Below are 22,628 nucleotides of genomic sequence, written 5' to 3' on the forward strand. Positions count from 1 at the left end.
CTCCCTCCTTAAGACAGCATGCAGACCAATCCCTTTTTGTGAAAAAAATCAAATCCTGGACATTCCTCTACTCTTGTTTTGCAAGGAAAGCCGGATTTATACATCCTTCAGAGGACAGAGTGTCAAAAAAAATAAGAGAAAATGAAAACGGAAGTTGTGAGAACTGTATTTTGAGATTGCATAAGAATTCAAATTCCTCTCACATGCTAAAGAATACCTGAACCCTTTTGATTAAACCACTTTAGTTGTTATAATGAGACCATATTTGAAAGCCATCTGTGATTTTTCTGTTCTTACTCTGCAATGACCTTGGCAATGACAAGTTAAAAATAAAATATATGCAAATTTTATAATGGAGAATGCAGGCATCGATCCCGCTACCTCTCGCATGCTAAGCGAGCGCTCTACCATTTGAGCTAATTCCCCTGTGTGTTTAATCTGCATAACATGAAAAAAGTAACCTCACAGCCTTCCACACTTTATTTGAAGTCCAATTGCCCATAACAGTGTTCAGTTCACTCCTAACTTATGCCTTACCTCCACTTATGGGATGTTTTACAGTTCAGGTTGGCCTGTTTACTACTCGAATATGAGTGATATTGTGGTGTGTTCATCTAGACTCATACCCTACCTAATCTTGAAGTTAAATTTCCCACCAATGAGAAACCAAGGGAGATACCATTTTTGATAGTTATTGCATGTCTAATGCAAGAATAATCACCAGATTATGAGAGTCCAGCAAAAATTACTCATTTTCGCCCAACGTGAGGCTCGAACCCACGACCCTGAGATTAATAGTCTCATGCTCTACCGACTGAGCTAGCCGGGCTCCCATTTCAAGATGGTATGCAGACTAATCATTTTTTATGAAGGAAATCCATTCCTGGACAATTTTTGGGAGTTATTGCAGGTCTAATGCGAGATTAATCTCCATATTATGAGAGTCAATGCAGTATTCAGGCAAAAATTACTCGTTTTCGCCCAACGTGGAGCTCGAACCCACGACCCTGAGATTAAGAGTCTCAGGCTCTACCGACTGAGCTAGCCGGGCTCCCTCCTTAAGACAGTCTGCAGACCAATCCCTTTTTGTGAAGAAAATCAAATCCTGGATATTCCTCTACTCTTGTTTTGCAAGGAAAGCCGGATTTATACATCCTTCAGAGGACAGAGTGTCAAAAAAAATAAGAGAAAATGAAAACGGAAGTTGTGAGAACTGTATTTTGCGATTGCATAAGAATTCAAATTCCTCTCACATGCTAAAGAATACCTGAACCCTTTTGATTAAACCACTTTAGTTGTTATAATGAGACCATATTTGAAAGCCATCTGTGATTTTTCTGTTCTTACTCTGCAATGACCTTGGCAATGACAAGTTAAAAATAAAATATATGCAAATTTTATAATGGAGAATGCAGGCATCGATCCCGCTACCTCTCGCATTCTAAGCGAGCGCTCTACCATTTGAGCTAACTCCCCTGTGTGTTTAATCTGCATAACATGAAAAAAGTAACCTCACAGCCTTCCACACTTTATTTGAAGTCCAATTGCCCATAACAGTGTTCAGTTCACTCCTAACTTATGCCTTACCTCCACTTATGGGATGTTTTACAGTTCAGGTTGGCCTGTTTACTACTCGAATATGAGTGATATTGTGGTGTGTTCATCTAGACTCATACCCTACCTAATCTTGAAGTTAAATTTCCCACCAATGAGAAACCAAGGGAGATACCATTTTTGATAGTTATTGCATGTCTAATGCAAGAATAATCACCAGATTATGAGAGTCCAGCAAAAATTACTCATTTTCGCCCAACGTGAGGCTCGAACCCACGACCCTGAGATTAATAGTCTCATGCTCTACCGACTGAGCTAGCCGGGCTCCCACTTCAAGATGGTATGCAGACTAATCATTTTTTATGAAGGAAATCCATTCCTGGACAATTTTTGGGAGTTATTGCAGGTCTAATGCAAGATTAATCTCCATATTATGAGAGTCAATGCAGTATTCAGGCAAAAATTACTCGTTTTCACCCAACGTGGAGCTCGAACCCACGACCCTGATATTAAGAGTCTCAGGCTCTACCGACTGAGCTAGCCGGGCTCCCTCCTTAAGACAGTATGCAGACCAATCCCTTTTTGTGAAGAAAATCAAATCCTGGATATTCCTCTACTCTTGTTTTGCAAGGAAAGCCAGATTTATACATCCTTCAGAGGACAGAGTGTCAAAAAAAATAAGAGAAAATGAAAATGGAAGTTGTGAGAACTTCATTTTGAGATTGCATAAGAATTCAAATTCCTCTCACATGCTAAAGAATACCTGAACCCTTTTGATTAAACCACTTTAGTTGTTATAATGAGACCATATTTGAAAGCCATCTGTGATTTTTCTGTTCTTACTCTGCAATGACCATGGGCAATGACAAGTTATAAATAAAATGTGTGCAAATTTTATAATGGAGAATGCGGGCATCGATCCCGCTACCTCTCGCATGCTAAGCGAGCGCTCTACCATTTGTGCTAATTCCCCTGTGTGTTTAATCTGCATAACATGAAAAAAGTAACCTCACTGCCTTCCACACTTTATTTGAAGTCCAATTGCCCATAACAGTGTTCAGTTCACTCCTAACTTATGCCTTACCTCCACTTATGGGATGTTTTACAGTTCAGGTTGGCCTGTTTACTACTCGATTATGAGTGATATTGTGGTGTGTTCATCTAGACTCATACTCTACCTAATCTTGAAGTTAAATTTCCCACCAATGAGAAACCAAGGGAGATACCATTTTTGATAGTTATTGCATGTCTAATGCAAGAATAATCACCAGATTATGAGAGTCCAGCAAAAATTACTCATTTTCGCCCAACGTGGAGCTCGAACCCACGACCCTGAGATTAAGAGTCTCATGCTCTACCGACTGAGCTAGCCGGGCTCCCACTTCAAGATGGTATGCAGACTAATCATTTTTTATGAAGGAAATCCAGTCCTGGACAATGTTTGGGAGTTATTGAAGGTCTAATGCAAGAATAATCTCCATATTATGAGAGTCAATGCAATATTCAGGCAAAAATTACTCGTTTTCGCCCAACGTGGGGCTCGAACCCACGACCCTGAGATTAAGAGTCTCATGCTCTACCGACTGAGCTAGCCGGGCTCCCTCCTTAAGACAGTATGCAGACCAATCCCTTTTTGTGAAAAAAATAAAATCCTGGATATTCCTCTACTCTTGTTTTGCAAGGAAAGCCAGATTTATACATCCTTCAGAGGACAGAGTGTCAAAAAAAATAAGAGAAAATGAAAACGGAAGTTGTGAGAACTTCATTTTGAGATTGCATAAGAATTCAAATTCCTCTCACATGCTAAAGAATACCTGAACCCTTTTGATTAAACCACTTTAGTTGTTATAATGAGACCATATTTGAAAGCCATCTGTGATTTTTCTGTTCTTACTCTGCAATGACCTTGGCAATGACAAGTTAAAAATAAAATATATGCAAATTTTATAATGGAGAATGCGGGCATCGATCCCGCTACCTCTCGCATGCTAAGCGAGCGCTCTACCATTTGAGCTAATTCCCCTGTGTGTTTAATCTGCATAACATGAAAAAAGTAACCTCACTGCCTTCCACACTTTATTTGAAGTCCAATTGCCCATAACAGTGTTCAGTTCACTCCTAACTTATGCCTTACCTCCACTTATGGGATGTTTTACAGTTCAGGTTGGCCTGTTTACTACTCGAATATGAGTGATATTGTGGTGTGTTCATCTAGACTCATACCCTACCTAATCTTGAAGTTAAATTTCCCACCAATGAGAAACCAAGGGAGATACCATTTTTGATAGTTATTGCATGTGTAATGCAAGAATAATCACCAGATTATGAGAGTCCAGCAAAAATTACTCATTTTCGCCCAACGTGAGGCTCGAACCCACGACCCTGAGATTAATAGTCTCATGCTCTACCGACTGAGCTAGCCGGGCTCCCACTTCAAGATGGTATGCAGACTAATCATTTTTTATGAAGGAAATCCATTCCTGGACAATTTTTGGGAGTTATTGCAGGTCTAATGCAAGATTAATCTCCATATTATGAGAGTCAATGCAGTATTCAGGCAAAAATTACTCGTTTTCGCCCAACGTGGGGCTCGAACCCACGACCCTGAGATTAAGTGTCTCATGCTCTACCGACTGAGCTAGCCGGGCTCCCTCCTTAAGACAGTATGCAGACCAATCCCTTTTTGTGAAAAAAATCAAATCCTGGATATTCCTCTACTCTTGTTTTGCAAGGAAAGCCAGATTTATACATCCTTCAGAGGACAGAGTGTCAAAAAAAATAAGAGAAAATGAAAATGGAAGTTGTGAGAACTTCATTTTGAGATTGCATACGAATTCAAATTCCTCTCACATGCTAAAGAATACCTGAACCCTTTTGATTAAACCACTTTAGTTGTTATAATGAGACCATATTTGAAAGCCATCTGTGATTTTTCTGTTCTTACTCTGCAATGACCATGGGCAATGACAAGTTAAAAATAAAATGTATGCAAATTTTATAATGAATAATGCGGGCATCGATCCCGCTACCTCTCGTATGCTAAGCGAGCGCTCTACCATTTGAGCTAATTCCCCTGTGTGTTTAATCTGCATAACATGAAAAAAGTAACCTCACTGCCTTCCACACTTTATTTGCAGTCCAATTGCCCATAACAGTGTTCAGTTCACTCCTAACTTATGCCTTACCTCCACTTATGGGATGTTTTACAGTTCAGGTTGGCCTGTTTACTACTCGAATATGAGTGATATTGTGGTGTGTTCATCTAGACTCATACCCTACCTAATCTTGAAGTTAAATTTCCCACCAATGAGAAACCAAGGGAGATACCATTTTTGATAGTTATTGCATGTCTAATGCAAGAATAATCACCAGAATATGAGAGTCCAGCAAAAATTACTCATTTTCGCCCGACGTGGGGCTCGAACCCACGACCCTGAGATTAAGAGTCTCATGCTCTACCGACTGAGCTAGCCGGGCTCCCACTTCAAGATGGTATGCAGACTAATCATTTTTTATGAAGGAAATCCATTCCTGGACAATTTTTGGGAGTTATTGCAGGTCTAATGCAAGATTAATCTCCATATTATGAGAGTCAATGCAATATTCAGGAAAAAATTACTCGTTTTCGCCCAACGTGGGGCTCGAACCCACGAACCTGAGATTAAGAGTCTCATGCTCTACCGACTGAGCTAGCCGGGCTCCTTCCTTAAGACAGTATGCAGACCAATCCCTTTTTGTGAAAAAAATCAAATCCTGGATATTCCTCTACTCTTGTTTTGCAAGGAAAGCCAGATTTATACATCCTTCAGAGGACAGAGTGTCAAAAAAAATAAGAGAAAATGAAAATGGAAGTTGTGAGAACTTCATTTTGAGATTGCATAAGAATTCAAATTCCTCTCACATGCTAAAGAATACCTGAACCCTTTTGATTAAACCACTTTAGTTGTTATATTGAGACCATATTTGAAAGCCATCTGTGATTTTTCTGTTCTTACTCTGCAATGACCATGGGCAATGACAAGTTAAAAATAAAATGTATGCAAATTTTATAATGGAGAATGCGGGCATCGATCCCACTACCTCTCGCATGCTAAGCGAGCGCTCTACCATTTGAGCTAATTCCCCTGTGTGTTTAATCTGCATAACATGAAAAAAGTAACCTCACTGCCTTCCACACTTTATTTGCAGTCCAATTGCCCATAACAGTGTTCAGTTCACTCCTAACTTATGCCTTACCTCCACTTATGGGATGTTTTACAGTTCAGGTTGGCCTGTTTACTACTCGAATATGAGTGATATTGTGGTGTGTTCATCTAGACTCATACCCTACCTAATCTTGAAGTAAAATTTACCACCAATGAGAAACCAAGGGAGATACCATTTTTGATAGTTATTGCATGTGTAATGCAAGAATAATCACCAGATTATGAGAGTCCAGCAAAAATTACTCATTTTCACCCAACGTGAGGCTCGAACCCACGACCCTGAGATTAATAGTCTCATGCTCTACCGACTGAGCTAGCCGGGCTCCCACTTCAAGATGGTATGCAGACTAATCAATTTTTTGAAGGAAATCCATTCCTGGACAATTTTTGGGAGTTATTGCAGGTCTAATGCAAGATTAATCTCCATATTATGAGAGTCAATGCAGTATTCAGGCAAAAATTACTCGTTTTCGCCCAACGTGGGGCTCGAACCCACGACCCTGAGATTAAGAGTCTCATGCTCTACCGACTGAGCTAGCCGGGCACCCTCCTTAAGACAGTATGCAGACCAATCCCTTTTTGTGAAAAAAATCAAATCCTGGATATTCCTCTACTCTTGTTTTGCAAGGAAAGCCAGATTTATACATCCTTCAGAGGACAGAGTGTCAAAAAAAATAAGAGAAAATGAAAACGGAAGTTGTGAGAACTTCATTTTGAGATTGCATAAGAATTCAAATTCCTCTCACATGCTAAAGAATACCTGAACCCTTTTGATTAAACCACTTTAGTTGTTATAATGAGACCATATTTGAAAGCCATCTGTGATTTTTCTGTTCTTACTCTGCAATGACCTTGGCAATGACAAGTTAAAAATGAAATATATGCAAATTTTATAATGGAGAATGCGGGCATCGATCCCGCTACCTCTCGCATGCTAAGCGAGCGCTCTACCATTTGAGCTAATTCCCCTGTGTGTTTAATCTGCATAACATGAAAAAAGTAACCTCACTGCCTTCCACACTTTATTTGAAGTCCAATTGCCCATAACAGTGTTCAGTTCACTCCTAACTTATGCCTTACCTCCACTTATGGGATGTTTTACAGTTCAGGTTGGCCTGTTTACTACTCGAATATGAGTGATATTGTGGTGTGTTCATCTAGACTCATACCCTACCTAATCTTGAAGTTAAATTTCCCACCAATGAGAAACCAAGGGAGATACCATTTTTGATAGTTATTGCATGTGTAATGCAAGAATAATCACCAGATTATGAGAGTCCAGCAAAAATTACTCATTTTCGCCCAACGTGAGGCTCGAACCCACGACCCTGAGATTAATAGTCTCATGCTCTACCGACTGAGCTAGCCGGGCTCCCACTTCAAGATGGTATGCAGACTAATCATTTTTTATGAAGGAAATCCATTCCTGGACAATTTTTGGGAGTTATTGCAGGTCTAATGCAAGATTAATCTCCATATTATGAGAGTCAATGCAGTATTCAGGCAAAAATTACTCGTTTTCGCCCAACGTGGGGCTCGAACCCACGACCCTGAGATTAAGTGTCTCATGCTCTACCGACTGAGCTAGCCGGGCTCCCTCCTTAAGACAGTATGCAGACCAATCCCTTTTTGTGAAAAAAATCAAATCCTGGATATTCCTCTACTCTTGTTTTGCAAGGAAAGCCAGATTTATACATCCTTCAGAGGACAGAGTGTCAAAAAAAATAAGAGAAAATGAAAATGGAAGTTGTGAGAACTTCATTTTGAGATTGCATACGAATTCAAATTCCTCTCACATGCTAAAGAATACCTGAACCCTTTTGATTAAACCACTTTAGTTGTTATAATGAGACCATATTTGAAAGCCATCTGTGATTTTTCTGTTCTTACTCTGCAATGACCATGGGCAATGACAAGTTAAAAATAAAATGTATGCAAATTTTATAATGAATAATGCGGGCATCGATCCCGCTACCTCTCGTATGCTAAGCGAGCGCTCTACCATTTGAGCTAATTCCCCTGTGTGTTTAATCTGCATAACATGAAAAAAGTAACCTCACTGCCTTCCACACTTTATTTGCAGTCCAATTGCCCATAACAGTGTTCAGTTCACTCCTAACTTATGCCTTACCTCCACTTATGGGATGTTTTACAGTTCAGGTTGGCCTGTTTACTACTCGAATATGAGTGATATTGTGGTGTGTTCATCTAGACTCATACCCTACCTAATCTTGAAGTTAAATTTCCCACCAATGAGAAACCAAGGGAGATACCATTTTTGATAGTTATTGCATGTCTAATGCAAGAATAATCACCAGAATATGAGAGTCCAGCAAAAATTACTCATTTTCGCCCGACGTGGGGCTCGAACCCACGACCCTGAGATTAAGAGTCTCATGCTCTACCGACTGAGCTAGCCGGGCTCCCACTTCAAGATGGTATGCAGACTAATCATTTTTTATGAAGGAAATCCATTCCTGGACAATTTTTGGGAGTTATTGCAGGTCTAATGCAAGATTAATCTCCATATTATGAGAGTCAATGCAATATTCAGGAAAAAATTACTCGTTTTCGCCCAACGTGGGGCTCGAACCCACGAACCTGAGATTAAGAGTCTCATGCTCTACCGACTGAGCTAGCCGGGCTCCTTCCTTAAGACAGTATGCAGACCAATCCCTTTTTGTGAAAAAAATCAAATCCTGGATATTCCTCTACTCTTGTTTTGCAAGGAAAGCCAGATTTATACATCCTTCAGAGGACAGAGTGTCAAAAAAAATAAGAGAAAATGAAAATGGAAGTTGTGAGAACTTCATTTTGAGATTGCATAAGAATTCAAATTCCTCTCACATGCTAAAGAATACCTGAACCCTTTTGATTAAACCACTTTAGTTGTTATATTGAGACCATATTTGAAAGCCATCTGTGATTTTTCTGTTCTTACTCTGCAATGACCATGGGCAATGACAAGTTAAAAATAAAATGTATGCAAATTTTATAATGGAGAATGCGGGCATCGATCCCACTACCTCTCGCATGCTAAGCGAGCGCTCTACCATTTGAGCTAATTCCCCTGTGTGTTTAATCTGCATAACATGAAAAAAGTAACCTCACTGCCTTCCACACTTTATTTGCAGTCCAATTGCCCATAACAGTGTTCAGTTCACTCCTAACTTATGCCTTACCTCCACTTATGGGATGTTTTACAGTTCAGGTTGGCCTGTTTACTACTCGAATATGAGTGATATTGTGGTGTGTTCATCTAGACTCATACCCTACCTAATCTTGAAGTAAAATTTACCACCAATGAGAAACCAAGGGAGATACCATTTTTGATAGTTATTGCATGTCTAATGCAAGAATAATCAGAAGATTATGAGAGTCCAGAAAAAATTACTCATTTTTGCCTAACGTGGGGCTCAAACCCACGACCCTGATATTAAGAGTCTCATGCTCTACCGACTGAGCTAGCCGGGCTCCCACTTCAAGATGGTATGCAGACTAATCATTTTTTATGAAGGAAATCCATTCCTGGACAATTTTTGGGAGTTATTGCAGGTCTAATGCAAGATTAATCTCCATATTATGAGAGTCAATGCAATATTCAGGCAAAAATTACTCGTTTTCGCCCAACGTGGGGCTCGAACCCACGACCCTGAGATTAAGAGTCTCATGCTCTACCGACTGAGCTAGCCGGGCTCCCTCCTTAAGACATTATGCAGACCAATCCCTTTTTGTGAAGAAAATCAAATCCTGGATATTCCTCTACTCTTGTTTTGCAAGGAAAGCCTGATTTATACATCCTTCAGAGGACAGAGTGTCAAAAAAATAAGAGAAAATGAAAATGGAAGTTGTGAAAACTTCATTTTGAGATTGCATAAGAATTCAAATTCCTCTCACATGCTAAAGAATACCTGAACCCTTTTGATTAAACCACTTTAGTTGTTATAATGAGACCATATTTGAAAGCCATCTGTGATTTTTCTCTTCTTACTCTGCAATGACCTTGGCAATGACAAGTTAAAAATAAAATGTATGCAAATTTTATAATGGAGAATGCGGGCATCGAGCCCGCTACCTCTCGCATGCTAAGCGAGCGCTTTACTATTTGAGCTAATTCCCCTGTGTGTTTAATCTGCATAACATGAAAAAAGTAACCTTACTGCGTTCCACACTTTATTTGAAGTCCAATTGCCCATAACAGTGTTCAGTTCACTCCTAACTTATGCCTTACCTCCACTTATGGGATGTTTTACAGTTCAGGTTGGCCTGTTTACTACTCGAATATGAGTGATATTGTGGTGTGTTCATCTAGACTCATACCCTACCTAATCTTGAAGTTAAATTTCCCACCAATGAGAAACCAAGGGAGATACCATTTTTGATAGTTATTGCATGTGTAATGCAAGAATAATCACCAGATTATGAGAGTCCAGCAAAAATTACTCATTTTCACCCAACGTGAGGCTCGAACCCACGACCCTGAGATTAATAGTCTCATGCTCTACCGACTGAGCTAGCCGGGCTCCCACTTCAAGATGGTATGCAGACTAATCAATTTTTTGAAGGAAATCCATTCCTGGACAATTTTTGGGAGTTATTGCAGGTCTAATGCAAGATTAATCTCCATATTATGAGAGTCAATGCAGTATTCAGGCAAAAATTACTCGTTTTCGCCCAACGTGGGGCTCGAACCCACGACCCTGAGATTAAGAGTCTCATGCTCTACCGACTGAGCTAGCCGGGCTCCCTCCTTAAGACAGTATGCAGACCAATCCCTTTTTGTGAAAAAAATCAAATCCTGGATATTCATCTACTCTTGTTTTGCAAGGAAAGCCAGATTTATACATCCTTCAGAGGACAGAGTGTCAAAAAAAATAAGAGAAAATGAAAATGGAAGTTGTGAGAACTTCATTTTGAGATTGCATAAGAATTCAAATTCCTCTCACATGCTAAAGAATACCTGAACCCTTTTGATTAAACCACTTTAGTTGTTATAATGAGACCATATTTGAAAGCCATCTGTGATTTTTCTGTTCTTACTCTGCAATGACCATGGGCAATGACAAGTTAAAAATAAAATGTATGAAAATTTTATAATGGAGAATGCGGGCATCGATCCCGCTACCTCTCGCATGCTAAGCAAGCACTCAACCATTTGAGCTAATTCCCCTGTGTGTTTAATCTGCATAACATGAAAAAAGTAACCTCACTGCCTTCCACACTGTATTTGAAGTCCAATTGCCCATAACAGTGTTCAGTTCACTCCTAACTTATGCCTTACCTCCACTTATGGGATGTTTTACAGTTCAGGTTGGCCTGTTTACTACTCGAATATGAGTGATATTGTGGTGTGTTCATCTAGACTCATACCCTACCTAATCTTGAAGTTAAATTTCCCACCAATGAGAAACCAAGGGAGATACCATTTTTGATAGTTATTGCATGTCTAATGCAAGAATAATCACCAGATTATGAGAGTCCAGCAAAAATTACTCATTTTCGCCCGACGTGGGGCTCGAACCCACGACCCTGAGATTAAGAGTCTCATGCTCTACCGACTGAGCTAGCCGGGCTCCCACTTCAAGATGGTATGCAAACTAATCATTTTTTATGAAAGAAATCCATTCCTGGACAATTTTTGGGAGTTATTGCAGGTCTAATGCAAGATTAATCACCATATTATGAGAGTCAATGCAATATTCAGGCAAAAATTACTCGTTTTCGCCCAACGTGGGGCTCGAACCCACGACCCTGAGATTAAGAGTCTCATGCTCTACCGACTAAGCTAGCCGGGCTCCCTCCTTAAGACAGTATGCAGACCAATCCCTTTTTGTGAAGAAAATCAAATCCTGGATATTCCTCTACTCTTGTTTTGCAAGGAAAGCCAGATTTATACATCCTTCAGAGGACAGAGTGTCAAAAAAAAATAAGAGAAAATGAAAATGGAAGTTGTGAGAACTTCATTTTGAGATTGCATAAGAATTCAAATTCCTCTCACATGCTAAAGAATACCTGAACCCTTTTGATTAAACCACTTTAGTTGTTATAATGAGACCATATTTGAAAGCCATCTGTGATTTTTCTGTTCTTACTCTGCAATGACCTTGGCAATGACAAGTTAAAAATAAAATGTATGCAAATTTTATAATGGAGAATGCGGGCATCGATCCCGCTACCTCTCGCATGCTAAGCGAGCGCTTTACTATTTGAGCTAATTTCCCTTTGTGTTTAATCTGCATAACATGAAAAAAGTAACCTTACTGCGTTCCACACTTTATTTGAAGTCCAATTGCCCATAACAGTGTTCAGTTCACTCCTAACTTATGCCTTACCTCCACTTATGGGATGTTTTACAGTTCAGGTTGGCCTGTTTACTACTCGAATATGAGTGATATTGCGCTGTGTTCATCTAGACTCATACCCTAGCTAATCTTGAAGTTAAATTTCCCACCAATGAGAAACCAAGGGAGATACCATTTCTGATAGCTATTGCATGTCTAATGCAAAAATATTCACCAGATTATGAGAGTCAATGCAATAATCCAGCAAAAATTACTCATTTTCGCCCAACGTGGGGCTCAAACCCATGACCCTGAGATTAAGAGTCTCATGCTCTACCGACTGAGCTAGCCGGGCTCCCACTTCAAGATGGTATGCAGACTAATCATTTTTTATGAAGGAAATCCATTCCTGGACAATTGTTGGGAGTTATTGCAGGTCTAATGTAAGATTAATCTTCATATTATGAGAGTCAATGCAATATTCAGGAAAAAATTACTCGTTTTCGCCCAACGTGGGGCTCGAACCCACGACCCTGAGATTAAGAGTCTCATGCTCTACCGACTGAGCTAGCCGGGCTCCCTCCTTAAGACAGTATGCAGACCAATCCCTTTTTGTGAAAAAAATCAAATCCTGGATATTCCTCTACTCTTGTTTTGCAAGGAAAGCCAGATTTATACATCCTTCAGAGGACAGAGTGTCAAAAAAAATAAGAGAAAATGAAAATGGAAGTTGTGAGAACTTCATTTTGAGATTGCATAAGAATTCAAATTCCTCTCACATGCTAAAGAATACCTGAACCCTTTTGATTAAACCACTTTAGTTGTTATAATGAGACCATATTTGAAAGCCATCTGTGATTTTTCTGTTCTTACTCTGCAATGACCATGGGCAATGACAAGTTAAAAATAAAATGTATGCAAATTTTATAATGGAGAATGCGGGCATCGATCCCGCTACCTCTCGCATGCTAAGCGAGCGCTCTACCATTTGTGCTAATTCCCCTGTGTGTTTAATCTGCATAACATGAAAAAAGTAACCTCACTGCCTTCCACACTTTATTTGAAGTCCAATTGCCCATAACAGTGTTCAGTTCACTCCTAACTTATGCCTTACCTCCACTTATGGGATGTTTTACAGTTCAGGTTGGCCTGTTTACTACTCGATTATGAGTGATATTGTGGTGTGTTCATCTAGACTCATACTCTACCTAATCTTGAAGTTAAATTTCCCACCAATGAGAAACCAAGGGAGATACCATTTTTGATAGTTATTGCATGTCTAATGCAAGAATAATCACCAGATTATGAGAGTCCAGCAAAAATTACTCATTTTCGCCCAACGTGGAGCTCGAACCCACGACCCTGAGATTAAGAGTCTCATGCTCTACCGACTGAGCTAGCCGGGCTCCCACTTCAAGGTGGTATGCAGACTAATCATTTTTTATGAAGGAAATCCAGTCCTGGACAATTTTTGGGAGTTATTGCAGGTCTAATGCAAGAATAATCTCCATATTATGAGAGTCAATGCAATATTCAGGCAAAAATTACTCGTTTTCGCCGAACGTGGGGCTCGAACCCACGACCCTGAGATTAAGAGTCTCATGCTCTACCGACTGAGCTAGCCGGGCTCCCTCCTTAAGACAGCATGCAGACCAATCCCTTTTTGTGAAAAAAATCAAATCCTGGATATTCCTCTACTCTTGTTTTGCAAGGAAAGCCGGATTTATACATCCTTCAGAGGACAGAGTGTCAAAAAAAATAAGAGAAAATGAAAACGGAAGTTGTGAGAACTGTATTTTGAGATTGCATAAGAATTCAAATTCCTCTCACATGCTAAAGAATACCTGAACCCTTTTGATTAAACCACTTTAGTTGTTATAATGAGACCATATTTGAAAGCCATCTGTGATTTTTCTGTTCTTACTCTGCAATGACCTTGGCAATGACAAGTTAAAAATAAAATATATGCAAATTTTATAATGGAGAATGCAGGCATCGATCCCGCTACCTCTCGCATGCTAAGCGAGCGCTCTACCATTTGAGCTAATTCCCCTGTGTGTTTAATCTGCATAACATGAAAAAAGTAACCTCACAGCCTTCCACACTTTATTTGAAGTCCAATTGCCCATAACAGTGTTCAGTTCACTCCTAACTTATGCCTTACCTCCACTTATGGGATGTTTTACAGTTCAGGTTGGCCTGTTTACTACTCGAATATGAGTGATATTGTGGTGTGTTCATCTAGACTCATACCCTACCTAATCTTGAAGTTAAATTTCCCACCAATGAGAAACCAAGGGAGATACCATTTTTGATAGTTATTGCATGTCTAATGCAAGAATAATCACCAGATTATGAGAGTCCAGCAAAAATTACTCATTTTCGCCCAACGTGAGGCTCGAACCCACGACCCTGAGATTAATAGTCTCATGCTCTACCGACTGAGCTAGCCGGGCTCCCATTTCAAGATGGTATGCAGACTAATCATTTTTTATGAAGGAAATCCATTCCTGGACAATTTTTGGGAGTTATTGCAGGTCTAATGCGAGATTAATCTCCATATTATGAGAGTCAATGCAGTATTCAGGCAAAAATTACTCGTTTTCGCCCAACGTGGAGCTCGAACCCACGACCCTGAGATTAAGAGTCTCAGGCTCTACCGACTGAGCTAGCCGGGCTTCCTCCTTAAGACAGTCTGCAGACCAATCCCTTTTTGTGAAGAAAATCAAATCCTGGATATTCCTCTACTCTTGTTTTGCAAGGAAAGCCAGATTTATACATCCTTCAGAGGACAGAGTGTCAAAAAAAATAAGAGAAAATGAAAATGGAAGTTGTGAGAACTTCATTTTGAGATTGCATAAGAATTCAAATTCCTCTCACATGCTAAAGAATACCTGAACCCTTTTGATTAAACCACTTTAGTTGTTATAATGAGACCATATTTGAAAGCCATCTGTGATTTTTCTGTTCTTACTCTGCAATGACCATGGGCAATGACAAGTTAAAAATAAAATGTATGCAAATTTTATAATGGAAAATGCGGGCATCGATCCCGCTACCTCTCGCATGCTAAGCGAGCGCTCTACCATTTGTGCTAATCCCCCTGTGTGTTTAATCTGCATAACATGAAAAAAGTAACCTCACTGCCTTCCACACTTTATTTGAAGTCCAATTGCCCATAACAGTGTTCAGTTCACTCCTAACTTATGCCTTACCTCCACTTATGGGATGTTTTACAGTTCAGGTTGGCCTGTTTACTACTCGATTATGAGTGATATTGTGGTGTGTTCATCTAGACTCATACTCTACCTAATCTTGAAGTTAAATTTCCCACCAATGAGAAACCAAGGGAGATACCATTTTTGATAGTTATTGCATGTGTAATGCAAGAATAATCACCAGATTATGAGAGTCCAGCAAAAATTACTCATTTTCGCCCAACGTGAGGCTCGAACCCACGACCCTGAGATTAATAGTCTCATGCTCTACCGACTGAGCTAGCCGGGCTCCCACTTCAAGATGGTATGCAGACTAATCATTTTTTATGAAGGAAATCCATTCCTGGACAATTTTTGGGAGTTATTGCAGGTCTAATGCAAGATTAATCTCCATATTATGAGAGTCAATGCAGTATTCAGGCAAAAATTACTCGTTTTCGCCCAACGTGGGGCTCGAACCCACGACCCTGAGATTAAGTGTCTCATGCTCTACCGACTGAGCTAGCCGGGCTCCCTCCTTAAGACAGTATGCAGACCAATCCCTTTTTGTGAAAAAAATCAAATCCTGGATATTCCTCTACTCTTGTTTTGCAAGGAAAGCCAGATTTATACATCCTTCAGAGGACAGAGTGTCAAAAAAAATAAGAGAAAATGAAAATGGAAGTTGTGAGAACTTCATTTTGAGATTGCATAAGAATTCAAATTCCTCTCACATGCTAAAGAATACCTGAACCCTTTTGATTAAACCACTTTAGTTGTTATAATGAGACCATATTTGAAAGCCATCTGTGATTTTTCTGTTCTTACTCTGCAATGACCATGGGCAATGACAAGTTAAAAATAAAATGTATGCAAATTTTATAATGAATAATGCGGGCATCGATCCCGCTACCTCTCGTATGCTAAGCGAGCGCTCTACCATTTGAGCTAATTCCCCTGTGTGTTTAATCTGCATAACATGAAAAAAGTAACCTGACTGCCTTCCACACTTTATTTGCAGTCCAATTGCCCATAACAGTGTTCAGTTCACTCCTAACTTATGCCTTACCTCCACTTATGGGATGTTTTACAGTTCAGGTTGGCCTGTTTACTACTCGAATATGAGTGATATTGTGGTGTGTTCATCTAGACTCATACCCTACCTAATCTTGAAGTTAAATTTCCCACCAATGAGAAACCAAGGGAGATACCATTTTTGATAGTTATTGCATGTCTAATGCAAGAATAATCACCAGAATATGAGAGTCCAGCAAAAATTACTCATTTTCGCCCGACGTGGGGCTCGAACCCACGACCCTGAGATTAAGAGTCTCATGCTCTACCGACTGAGCTAGCCGGGCTCCCACTTCAAGATGGTATGCAGACTAATCATTTTTTATGAAGGAAATCCATTCCTGGACAATTTTTGGGAGTTATTGCAGGTCTAATGCAAGATTAATCTCCATATTATGAGAGTCAATGCAATATTCAGGAAAAAATTACTCGTTTTCGCCCAACGTGGGGCTCGAACCCACGAACCTGAGATTAAGAGTCTCATGCTCTACCGACTGAGCTAGCCGGGCTCCTTCCTTAAGACAGTATGCAGACCAATCCCTTTTTGTGAAAAAAATCAAATCCTGGATATTCCTCTACTCTTGTTTTGCAAGGAAAGCCAGATTTATACATCCTTCAGAGGACAGAGTGTCAAAAAAAATAAGAGAAAATGAAAATGGAAGTTGTGAGAACTTCATTTTGAGATTGCATAAGAATTCAAATTCCTCTCACATGCTAAAGAATACCTGAACCCTTTTGATTAAACCACTTTAGTTGTTATATTGAGACCATATTTGAAAGCCATCTGTGATTTTTCTGTTCTTACTCTGCAATGACCATGGGCAATGACAAGTTAAAAATAAAATGTATGCAAATTTTATAATGGAGAATGCGGGCATCGATCCCACTACCTCTCGCATGCTAAGCGAGCGCTCTACCATTTGAGCTAATTCCCCTGTGTGTTTAATCTGCATAACATGAAAAAAGTAACCTCACTGCCTTCCACACTTTATTTGCAGTCCAATTGCCCATAACAGTGTTCAGTTCACTCCTAACTTATGCCTTACCTCCACTTATGGGATGTTTTACAGTTCAGGTTGGCCTGTTTACTACTCGAATATGAGTGATATTGTGGTGTGTTCATCTAGACTCATACCCTACCTAATCTTGAAGTAAAATTTACCACCAATGGGAAACCAAGGGAGATACCATTTTTGATAGTTATTGCATGTCTAATGCAAGAATAATCAGAAGATTATGAGAGTCCAGAAAAAATTACTCATTTTCGCCCAACGTGGGGCTCAAACCCACGACCCTGATATTAAGAGTCTCATGCTCTACCGACTGAGCTAGCCGGGCTCCCACTTCAAGATGGTATGCAGACTAATCATTTTTTATGAAGGAAATCCATTCCTGGACAATTTTTGGGAGTTATTGCAGGTCTAATGCAAGATTAATCTCTATATTATGAGAGTCAATGCAATATTCAGGCAAAAATTACTCGTTTTCGCCCAACGTGGGGCTCGAACCCACGACCCTGAGATTAAGAGTCTCATGCTCTACCGACTGAGCTAGCCGGGCTCCCTCCTTAAGACATTATGCAGACCAATCCCTTTTTGTGAAGAAAATCAAATCCTGGATATTCCTCTACTCTTGTTTTGCAAGGAAAGCCTGATTTATACATCCTTCAGAGGACAGAGTGTCAAAAAAATAAGAGAAAATGAAAATGGAAGTTGTGAAAACTTCATTTTGAGATTGCATAAGAATTCAAATTCCTCTCACATGCTAAAGAATACCTGAACCCTTTTGATTAAACCACTTTAGTTGTTATAATGAGACCATATTTGAAAGCCATCTGTGATTTTTCTCTTCTTACTCTGCAATGACCTTGGCAATGACAAGTTAAAAATAAAATGTATGCAAATTTTATAATGGAGAATGCGGGCATCGAGCCCGCTACCACTCGCATGCTAAGCGAGCGCTTTACTATTTGAGCTAATTCCCCTGTGTGTTTAATCTGCATAACATGAAAAAAGTAACCTTACTGCGTTCCACACTTTATTTGAAGTCCAATTGCCCATAACAGTGTTCAGTTCACTCCTAACTTATGCCTTACCTCCACTTATGGGATGTTTTACAGTTCAGGTTGGCCTGTTTACTACTCGAATATGAGTGATATTGTGTGTTCATCTAGACTCATACCCTACCTAATCTTGAAGTTAAATTTCCCACCAATGAGAAACCAAGGGAGATACCATTTTTGATAGTTATTGCATGTCTAATGCAAGAATAATCACCAGATTATGAGAATCCAGCAAAAAGTACTCATTTTCGCCCGACGTGGGGCTCGAACCCACGACCCTGAGATTAAGAGTCTCATGCTCTACCGACTGAGCTAGCCAGGCTCCCACTTCAAGATGGTATGCAGACTAATCATTTTTTATGAAGGAAATCCATTCCTGGACAATTTTTGGGAGTTATTGCAGGTCTAAGGCAAGATTAATCTCCATATTATGAGAGTCAATGCAATATTCAGGCAAAAATTACTCGTTTTCGCCCAACGTGGGGCTCGAACCCACGACCCTGAGATTAAGAGTCTCATGCTCTACCGACTGAGCTAGCCGGGCACCCTCCTTAAGACAGTATGCAGACAAATCCCTTTTTGTGAAGAAAATCAAATCCTGGATATTCCTCTACTCTTGTTTTGCAAGGAAAGCCTGATTTATACATCCTTCAGAGGACAGAGTGTCAAAAAAAATAAGAGAAAATGAAAATGGAAGTTGTGAAAACTTCATTTTGAGATTGCATAAGAATTCAAATTCCTCTCACATGCTAAAGAATACCTGAACCCTTTTGATTAAACCACTTTAGTTGTTATAATGAGACCATATTTGAAAGCCATCTGTGATTTTTCTGTTCTTACTCTGCAATGACCTTGGCAATGACAAGTTAAAAATAAAATGTATGCAAATTTTATAATGGAGAATGCGGGCATCGAGCCCGCTGCCTCTCGCATGCTAAGCGAGCGCTCTACCATTTGAGCTAATTCCCCTGTGTGTTTAATCTGCATAACTTGAAAAAAGTAACCTCACTGCCTTCCACACTTTATTTGAAGTCCAATTGCCCATAACAGTGTTCAGTTCACTCCTAACTTATGCCTTACCTCCACTTATGGGATGTTTTACAGTTCAGGTTGGCCTGTTTACTACTCGAATATGAGTGATATTGTGGTGTGTTCATCTAGACTCATACCCTACCTAATCTTGAAGTTAAATTTCCCACCAATGAGAAACCAAGGGAGATACCATTTTTGATAGTTATTGCATGTCTAATGCAAGAATAATCACCAGATTATGAGAGTCCAGCAAAAATTACTCATTTTCGCCCAACTTGGGGCTCGAACCCACGACCCTGAGATTAAAAGTCTCATGCTCTACCGACTGAGCTAGCCGGGCTCCCACTTCAAGATGGTATGCAGACTAATAATTTTTTATGAAGGAAATCCAGTCCTGGACAATTTTTGGGAGTTATTGCAGGTCTAATGCAAGATTAATCTCCATATTATGAGAGTCAATGCAATATTCAGGCAAAAATTACTCGTTTTCGCCCAACGTGGGGCTCGAACCCACGACCCTGAGATTAAGAGTCTCATGCTCTACCGACTGAGCTAGCCGGGCTCCCTCCTTAAGACAGTATGCAGACCAATCCCTTTTTGTGAAAAAAATCAAATCCTGGATATTCCTCTACTCTTGTTTTGCAAGGAAAGCCAGATTTATACATCCTTCAGAGGACAGAGTGTCAAAAAAAATAAGAGAAAATGAAAACGGAAGTTGTGAGAACTTCATTTTGAGATTGCATAAGAATTCAAATTCCTCTCACATGCTAAAGAATACCTGAACCCTTTTGATTAAACCACTTTAGTTGTTATAATGAGACCATATTTGAAAGCCATCTGTGATTTTTCTGTTCTTACTCTGCAATGACCTTGGCAATGACAAGTTAAAAATAAAATGTATGCAAATTTTATAATGGAGAATGCGGGCATCGATCCCGCTACCTCTCGCATGCTAAGCGAGCGCTCTACCATTTGAGCTAATTCCCCTGTGTGTTTAATCTGCATAACATGAAAAAAGTAACCTCACTGCCTTCCACACTTTATTTGAAGTCCAATTGCCCATAACAGTGTTCAGTTCACTCCTAACTTATGCCTTACCTCCACTTATAGGATGTTTTACAGTTCAGGTTGGCCTGTTTACTACTCGAATATGAGTGATATTGTGGTGTGTTCATCTAGACTCATACCCTACCTAATCTTGAAGTTAAATTTCCCACCAATGAGAAACCAAGGGAGATACCATTTTTAATAGTTATTGCATGTCTAATGCAAGAATAATCACCAGATTATGAGAGTCCAGCAAAAATTACTCATTTTCGCCCAACGTGGGGCTCGCACCCACGACCTTGAGATTAAGAGTCTCATGCTCTACCGACTGAGCTAGCCGGGCTCCCACTTCAAGATGGTATGCAGACTAATCATTTTGCAAGATTAATCTCCATATTATGAGAGTCAATGCAATATTCAGGCAAAAATTACTCTTTTTTGCGCAACGTGGGGCTTGAACCCACGACCCTGAGATTAAGAGTCTCATGCTCTACCGACTGAGCCAGCCGGGCTCCCTCCTTAAGACAGTATGCAGACCAATCCCTTTTTGTGAAAAAAATCAAATCCTGGATATTCCTCTACTCTTGTTTTGCAAGGAAAGCCAGATTTATACATCCTTCAGAGGACAGAGTGTCAAAAAAAAATAAGAGAAAATGAAAATGGAAGTTGTGAGAACTTCATTTTGAGATTGCATAAGAATTCAAATTCCTCTCACATGCTAAAGAATACCTGAACCCTTTTGATTAAACCACTTTAGTTGTTATAATGAGACCATATTTGAAAGCCATCTGTGATTTTTCTGTTCTTACTCTGCAATGACCATGGGGAATGACAAGTTAAAAATAAAATGTATGCAAATTTTATAATGGAGAATGCGGGCATCGATCCCGCTTCCTCTTGCATGCTAAGCGAGCGCTCTACCATTTGAGCTAATTCCCCTGTGTGTTTAATCTGCATAACATGAAAAAAGTAACCTCACTGCCTTCCACACTTTATTTGAAGTCCAATTGCCCATAACAGTGTTCAGTTCACTCCTAACTTATGCCTTACCTCCACTTATGGGATGTTTTACAGTTCAGGTTGGCCTGTTTACTACTCGAATATGAGTGATATTGTGGTGTGTTCATCTAGACTCATACCCTACCTAATCTTGAAGTTAAATTTCCCACCAATGAGAAACCAAGGGAGATACCATTTTTGATAGTTATTGCATGTCTAATGCAAGAATAATCACCAGATTATGAGAGTCCAGCAAAAATTACTCATTTTCCCCAACGTGGAGCTCGAACCCACGACCCTGAGATTAAAAGTCTCATGCTCTACCGACTGAGCTAGCCGGGTTCCCACTTCAAGATGGTATGCAGACTAATCATTTTTTATGAAGGAAATCCAGTCCTGGACAATTTTTGGGAGTTATTGCAGGTCTAATGCAAGATTAATCTCCATATTATGAGAGTCAATGCAATATTCAGGCAAAAATTACTCGTTTTCGCCCAACGTGGGGCTCGAACCCACGACCCTGAGATTAAGAGTCTCATGCTCTACCGACTGAGCTAGCCGGGCTCCCTCTTTAAGACAGTATGCAGACCAATCCCTTTTTGTGAAAAAAATCAAATCCTGGATATTCCTCTACTCTTGTTTTGCAAGGAAAGCCAGATGTATACATCCTTCAGAGGACAGAGTGTCAAAAAAAATAAGAGAAAATGAAAACGGAAGTTGTGAGAACTTCATTTTGAGATTGCATAACAATTCAAATTCCTCTCACATGCTAAAGAATACCTGAACCCTTTTGATTAAACCACTTTAGTTGTTATAATGAGACCATATTTGAAAGCCATCTGTGATTTTTCTGTTCTTACTCTGCAATGACCTTGGCAATGACAAGTTAAAAATAAAATGTATGCAAATTTTATAATGGAGAATGCGGGCATCGATCCCGCTATCTCTCGCATGCTAAGCGAGCGCTTTACTATTTGAGCTAATTCCCCTGTGGGTTTAATCTGCATAACATGAAAAAAGTAACCTTACTGCGTTCCACACTTTATTTGAAGTCCAATTGCCCATAACAGTGTTCAGTTCACTCCTAACTTATGCCTTACCTCCACTTATGGGATGTTTTACAGTTCAGGTTGGCCTGTTTACTACTCGAATATGAGTGATATTGCGGTGTGTTCAT

The 22,628-nt window shown here is 39.7% G+C and overlaps 24 non-coding genes across 24 annotated transcripts; all 24 read right to left on the reverse strand.

Annotated features, from left to right (window-relative positions):
* Positions 1–756: 756 nt before the first annotated feature.
* Positions 757–829, reverse strand: TRNAN-AUU (transfer RNA asparagine (anticodon AUU)). The gene has a single exon. It is a non-coding gene; the product is annotated as a tRNA-Asn (tRNA).
* A 977-nt stretch (positions 830–1,806) lies between these two features.
* On the reverse strand, positions 1,807–1,879 carry TRNAN-AUU (transfer RNA asparagine (anticodon AUU)). The gene has a single exon. It is a non-coding gene; the product is annotated as a tRNA-Asn (tRNA).
* Positions 1,880–3,079: 1,200 nt separating this feature from the next.
* Positions 3,080–3,152, reverse strand: TRNAK-CUU (transfer RNA lysine (anticodon CUU)). Its single transcript has one exon. It is a non-coding gene; the product is annotated as a tRNA-Lys (tRNA).
* A 352-nt stretch (positions 3,153–3,504) lies between these two features.
* Positions 3,505–3,577, reverse strand: TRNAA-AGC (transfer RNA alanine (anticodon AGC)). Its single transcript has one exon. It is a non-coding gene; the product is annotated as a tRNA-Ala (tRNA).
* A 330-nt stretch (positions 3,578–3,907) lies between these two features.
* On the reverse strand, positions 3,908–3,980 carry TRNAN-AUU (transfer RNA asparagine (anticodon AUU)). Its single transcript has one exon. It is a non-coding gene; the product is annotated as a tRNA-Asn (tRNA).
* A 978-nt stretch (positions 3,981–4,958) lies between these two features.
* TRNAK-CUU (transfer RNA lysine (anticodon CUU)) lies at positions 4,959–5,031 on the reverse strand. Its single transcript has one exon. It is a non-coding gene; the product is annotated as a tRNA-Lys (tRNA).
* A 978-nt stretch (positions 5,032–6,009) lies between these two features.
* TRNAN-AUU (transfer RNA asparagine (anticodon AUU)) lies at positions 6,010–6,082 on the reverse strand. The gene has a single exon. It is a non-coding gene; the product is annotated as a tRNA-Asn (tRNA).
* A 148-nt stretch (positions 6,083–6,230) lies between these two features.
* Positions 6,231–6,303, reverse strand: TRNAK-CUU (transfer RNA lysine (anticodon CUU)). The gene has a single exon. It is a non-coding gene; the product is annotated as a tRNA-Lys (tRNA).
* Positions 6,304–6,655: 352 nt separating this feature from the next.
* TRNAA-AGC (transfer RNA alanine (anticodon AGC)) lies at positions 6,656–6,728 on the reverse strand. The gene has a single exon. It is a non-coding gene; the product is annotated as a tRNA-Ala (tRNA).
* Positions 6,729–7,058: 330 nt separating this feature from the next.
* TRNAN-AUU (transfer RNA asparagine (anticodon AUU)) lies at positions 7,059–7,131 on the reverse strand. The gene has a single exon. It is a non-coding gene; the product is annotated as a tRNA-Asn (tRNA).
* Positions 7,132–8,109: 978 nt separating this feature from the next.
* TRNAK-CUU (transfer RNA lysine (anticodon CUU)) lies at positions 8,110–8,182 on the reverse strand. Its single transcript has one exon. It is a non-coding gene; the product is annotated as a tRNA-Lys (tRNA).
* A 1,200-nt stretch (positions 8,183–9,382) lies between these two features.
* TRNAK-CUU (transfer RNA lysine (anticodon CUU)) lies at positions 9,383–9,455 on the reverse strand. Its single transcript has one exon. It is a non-coding gene; the product is annotated as a tRNA-Lys (tRNA).
* A 754-nt stretch (positions 9,456–10,209) lies between these two features.
* On the reverse strand, positions 10,210–10,282 carry TRNAN-AUU (transfer RNA asparagine (anticodon AUU)). The gene has a single exon. It is a non-coding gene; the product is annotated as a tRNA-Asn (tRNA).
* A 148-nt stretch (positions 10,283–10,430) lies between these two features.
* On the reverse strand, positions 10,431–10,503 carry TRNAK-CUU (transfer RNA lysine (anticodon CUU)). The gene has a single exon. It is a non-coding gene; the product is annotated as a tRNA-Lys (tRNA).
* Positions 10,504–11,259: 756 nt separating this feature from the next.
* Positions 11,260–11,332, reverse strand: TRNAK-CUU (transfer RNA lysine (anticodon CUU)). Its single transcript has one exon. It is a non-coding gene; the product is annotated as a tRNA-Lys (tRNA).
* Positions 11,333–12,544: 1,212 nt separating this feature from the next.
* On the reverse strand, positions 12,545–12,617 carry TRNAK-CUU (transfer RNA lysine (anticodon CUU)). Its single transcript has one exon. It is a non-coding gene; the product is annotated as a tRNA-Lys (tRNA).
* A 1,806-nt stretch (positions 12,618–14,423) lies between these two features.
* On the reverse strand, positions 14,424–14,496 carry TRNAN-AUU (transfer RNA asparagine (anticodon AUU)). Its single transcript has one exon. It is a non-coding gene; the product is annotated as a tRNA-Asn (tRNA).
* A 978-nt stretch (positions 14,497–15,474) lies between these two features.
* On the reverse strand, positions 15,475–15,547 carry TRNAN-AUU (transfer RNA asparagine (anticodon AUU)). The gene has a single exon. It is a non-coding gene; the product is annotated as a tRNA-Asn (tRNA).
* Positions 15,548–16,525: 978 nt separating this feature from the next.
* On the reverse strand, positions 16,526–16,598 carry TRNAK-CUU (transfer RNA lysine (anticodon CUU)). The gene has a single exon. It is a non-coding gene; the product is annotated as a tRNA-Lys (tRNA).
* Positions 16,599–17,798: 1,200 nt separating this feature from the next.
* TRNAK-CUU (transfer RNA lysine (anticodon CUU)) lies at positions 17,799–17,871 on the reverse strand. Its single transcript has one exon. It is a non-coding gene; the product is annotated as a tRNA-Lys (tRNA).
* Positions 17,872–18,844: 973 nt separating this feature from the next.
* Positions 18,845–18,917, reverse strand: TRNAK-CUU (transfer RNA lysine (anticodon CUU)). Its single transcript has one exon. It is a non-coding gene; the product is annotated as a tRNA-Lys (tRNA).
* A 977-nt stretch (positions 18,918–19,894) lies between these two features.
* TRNAK-CUU (transfer RNA lysine (anticodon CUU)) lies at positions 19,895–19,967 on the reverse strand. The gene has a single exon. It is a non-coding gene; the product is annotated as a tRNA-Lys (tRNA).
* Positions 19,968–20,319: 352 nt separating this feature from the next.
* TRNAA-AGC (transfer RNA alanine (anticodon AGC)) lies at positions 20,320–20,392 on the reverse strand. The gene has a single exon. It is a non-coding gene; the product is annotated as a tRNA-Ala (tRNA).
* A 1,550-nt stretch (positions 20,393–21,942) lies between these two features.
* On the reverse strand, positions 21,943–22,015 carry TRNAK-CUU (transfer RNA lysine (anticodon CUU)). Its single transcript has one exon. It is a non-coding gene; the product is annotated as a tRNA-Lys (tRNA).
* Between the last annotated feature and the right edge of the window lie 613 nt (positions 22,016–22,628).

The sequence above is a fragment of the Lissotriton vulgaris genome, chromosome 1_1 (assembly GCF_964263255.1).
Source record: "Lissotriton vulgaris chromosome 1_1, aLisVul1.2, whole genome shotgun sequence".
Lineage (NCBI taxonomy): Eukaryota > Metazoa > Chordata > Amphibia > Caudata > Salamandridae > Lissotriton > Lissotriton vulgaris.